The following is a 4,445-nucleotide window of genomic DNA, read 5'->3' on the forward strand; positions in this document are numbered from 1 at the left end:
CCAGAATATTCAAGAACGTGGGCTACTTTCCAAAGGTGTAACAGGGAGACCAGAGAGTAAAGGGTGCTGTGTCCTGTCCCGGCAGCAGGTCGCGTTTACTCTGTCCAGGCATTTTCAGGCTCTGGGGCCCAGGTCTAGAGTGCCTCCTGCTGCAGCAGCCTGTTTGCGTGATGCGAGGTCTTTCTGATGTCACAGCTGGGGGGCTGACGTGTTTCTAAGGACAGCTCTGCCTGCTCAGCACGTCAGCGTCTTCCAGCCTTAAAGGCAGAAGCCACTGTGGTTGTGAAGCTCACTGTGCGTGTCGTTCTTCTCTAGAGAAACAGACCTTTGAAGTCTGGTGCAAAGGCCTGAAAATGGCCTTTTCGTAAATATCACCCAATTTGTAATTATTTATAGTTAGTCCAACACCCACTGCCTTATCTTGATTAGAACCCCAAACTGATGACGGAGGATGTGCTTGTCCACGTACCACAGGCGTGTTGCGTCCCCATGCCCCAGCTCCCACACTGAGAACACGGCGGACGGTGGAATGAGAACAGCCCAGGGACCCTGATCTTATTCCGCTTCACACTCACAACAGTGTCTGCACAACCACGCAACTGCCACACCAAAAATGATTAGTGAAGGAGTTTAATAGTTTTGTGGTTCTTTTATCCACCAGTTGCACTGTAGTAAGGAAGGAAGTTCAAGCTATTGTATTAAAATCACTTGAAGTAGCTTCTGTCTTCATGGTTATGTCACCAAATGGATGCCGTCAGATTCACTGTTTTATTTACTTTAATTTTTAGAGGTTGCTATTGTTTTAATTTTTAAATATGATAATGCAAATATATCATGGTTCCAAAGGAAAATGGTGTGTGAGTGAGTGTGTGTCTGTGTGTACAGAAAGAGAGACAGAGACAGACACAGAAACCGAGACAGAGACAGAGTGTTTGTACCTTTCTGTTATCCTTTTCATGAGCATCAATTATCCCCATGTTAAATCCATCTTTTATGCTTTGTGTCTATCACCTATGATGTTTAGTATCTATGTTATTATGCATTTTTCTTTTTCCCTATATTCTTAAAAATCCTCAAACCTCTATGTCATAGAACTGAACGAACTCTCTTCCATTTTTATTCTAACATTGAATTTATTTTCTTAAATTATACTGTACCATTACTCATTTTCCTCGTTTGTGTCCTTAAATTTGCTAAAGAAACCTAGAAATTGACCAAGTGTCTCTGTATTTCCTTTACGTTTCTGAGTTCTGCAGCAGCACAGCAGTCTCCACCCTCACAGCATTTTCCAGCGTCATCTGGAGTCGTCTCATCTTTTGTTTCTTGTAATTTAAAAACTCTTTCTGGCCTCCGTTCCCTCATGGGTTAGTCCAGCTTCCTCGCTCTCAGGAAACCTTTCCTGAAATCTAGTTGGCAAGTGGCCCACACCAACACCTCGGGAAGCTGTGGAGAGAGATGTGCTGGAGCCCAGGATGCTGACGTGACCCGGACTCTGCTCTCCGGAACCCGCGCGGAGGGCACAGTGCGCCTCCTCCTGATCCCGTCTCTAGTCAGAGAAAGTCTCCACGAGTTCAGTGCAGGAATCTTCCGACCCCGCCCGTTAGTGCACCGCCCACTGTCCACTTGTCATATTTCACATCATTCACTGAAACCCCCACCATGCGTGGTTATTCTTTTTATCTTAGATAGCCAACAATTTTCGGAGAGATTTAAACGTATATTTATATTAATTTATACACATGCACCCACATGCAGATATACAGTCCTGCTTTCACTGAGGATGAGAAAGACACAGAACATGTTGCTCCCACCCGAGCACTACAACAGAGCTGGGTAATCACCAAAATTGTAGCTTTGTTGCACACCAGCGATCACGGCACACCTGGACCAGCCCCGGAGACAAGCTGTGTTTCTACAGCAAAGCGGGGCAGCCACGGAAGTGGGGGAAGAGAAAGCCCTTGGAAACTAACAACTTTTAAAGGCAGACAGGCTGGTGGGACGGGTTAGCGTCGCTGGGCTCTGGAGACAGAACCCACAGAACAGAAGATACTCACAACACAATGCCCACTGAAGGGCTGTGTGCAGCACATAAGGAATCCTGACAAGTAGTAAGAACAGCAGACAGGCCACCACGAAGGAGGGGAAAGCTGAATAGACTTGTTACCAGAGAGAAGAGCCAAGTGGCCAGTAAGCGGATAAGAGGGACTGAACTCCCATCATCATCATCAGCGTGATGCAGACTGAAGCCAGACCGTGCCGCCCGTGCGCTGGCAGGACTTGGTTCACTGGAGCATCCAGACGGCAGCACGTGATGCCGAGAACACGGAGCGACTGGCTGTCTCCTGCATGGCTGCTGGGGAGGCGGGCAGGGGGAGAGACAGGCACCACCACTCTGGAGAACATTTTTGCGTTATCTACTAAAGCTGAACACTGGCGTCCCCAGTGAACCAATATAATTGTGCGAAATTCAGAAAAGTCCCTTTTATAAACCATTTGTGGTAGTAGCACGATAATCATCAAAAGGACATATCATAAAGAACTGATACAAAACACAGCACATTTTTGATCTTTACACTTGTATTTCTGCGAAATAAATCAATACTCTCTTCTTGCTCCAATTTCTCCCTCTCTCGCCGTCTTTTTCCTGTTTAACTAGATTATTAAACAGGAAATCTTATTAGAAAAAATCTGTACAAGACTCAGTGTCCCAGGAATTGGTAGTTAATTGAGGAACAAAGTATAATGGTCCACAGGGACCACCAAAAACTGTTGAAGAATTGTAGAAATAAAAGCCTATAATTCTACTGACCTGCCTTACAGATGTGTTGACTCTGAGCCAGCATCGAACCCAAAGAAAACTTGAACACCTTGTGGAAACGGGGCATTATGTTCAAGATGTTGCTAACGTATCACGAGAGGCCCCCAAAGAAGAAAACACTGGCGAGTGTGCTGTTTCCTTTGGTGGCGCCGTCTCCGCCTCCTGCACAGCTGGGATTGGGGAGGGGGCCTGTGGAACTTCCGACTTCACGGAGCCCCTGGGGTAAGAAGCTTTTCTATGAAACCCCCAAATGTCGAATCTGAGGATGTCTGTGTCTAACCGAGTCAGTCCTCCTGAATCAGAGGCTGGTATCATTCACGCCTCTCTGGGCATCAATTCCCTTATTCTGGAAACCAAAGGAGGTTACATCTGTGCTCCAGAGATCTCTGCGTGAGGTTATGTGTGACAAATACCCCCAACGTACAGGACAGGGAGTCAGTTTACATGGAGTCTCTTGGAGTTTTTGTCTGTTTTTGTGTTTTGTACAGTGAAGGCCTCAGGTCTTGGAGGGAGCAGTTTGGGACTTTATTCCTTCTCTACCACAAATAAGGACTCAGAATATCTGGGATGAAAATCAAGAGAAACAATGGAGGAGGTAGGTGACAAATGTCCTCACTTCTTGTCCCGCCGTCAGCCCCACAAAGGGAGGTCGCTTCACCTCTGCGGGAGGCTGGAGGTCCTTTCTGGGAGAGGACGGTTTCGCCTTCAGCTGCTCCGAGCTTCACACCACCTTGCTCCCGAGGCCGCTGGTGCTGGTCCTCGCTACCTATGGAAGCACGAGACCCAGGGTGGGATCGGAAAGACCCCCTTGGGTCTCACTCCACCCCTTTGTCACAGGGCTCAATTTCTGCTGAGACGACTCAGGAGGAAGCGCTGAAGAAAGGATTTTCCTGAGATGAACTTGAGACTCAGTCTTTTCTCCATATAATCCCATCTGCCCGAGTGCTGGTGTTCTGAGACCTCAGCAGGCCCCTTCCAGTTTCATGAGTAGTGTGTAAAATGCACTAGTCCATGTTCCTGCCAATATTGTTGAAAATGTATTTGTTTAGTGTTGATTTTAATGAGCCTTGGTATTAAATTGCATTTAATATGGGATAATTAAATTCCATTTAACAATACTATTTAAAATAATATTATAAATAATATACAAATAATATTTATAAATAATATTAAAATTCATTTAATAATTAAATTAAATTCCATTTAATAGGACCTGGAACATGTTCTAGACCATAGATACTCATCTCTCTCTGGTTGGCTGGGGCACCTGCTGGAGGTCAAGCTGGTTTGGTTGTGAGTATTGAGACATTAGATTAAGAGACAAGAGGAGGGGAGCAGAGGCTTGAGTGGAGGAAGCATAGGCATTACGGGTTGCAAACTGAGTTAGGATGCGGATGGGGCAGCACCAAGCTCCTAGAGGGCACAGCCGAGGGCCAGAGAGCACATCGCCTTCTGCTGGGGGTGAGGCCTCTGTACTTCTGGGAAGAGACCAAGGGTCCCTGAGGGATGGGGGGTTGGCCCAGCTCCAGTGTCCCAGCCATACAACCTGGATTTTGTCCCTGGCTGCTCAGAGCTCTTACTAAAGAGTGTTCTTGGAAACAGGCCTTAAATATTCTATGTCCGCTGT

Source organism: Equus quagga, unplaced genomic scaffold (genome assembly GCF_021613505.1).
Source record: "Equus quagga isolate Etosha38 unplaced genomic scaffold, UCLA_HA_Equagga_1.0 HiC_scaffold_8765_RagTag, whole genome shotgun sequence".
Taxonomy (NCBI): Eukaryota; Metazoa; Chordata; class Mammalia; order Perissodactyla; family Equidae; genus Equus; species Equus quagga.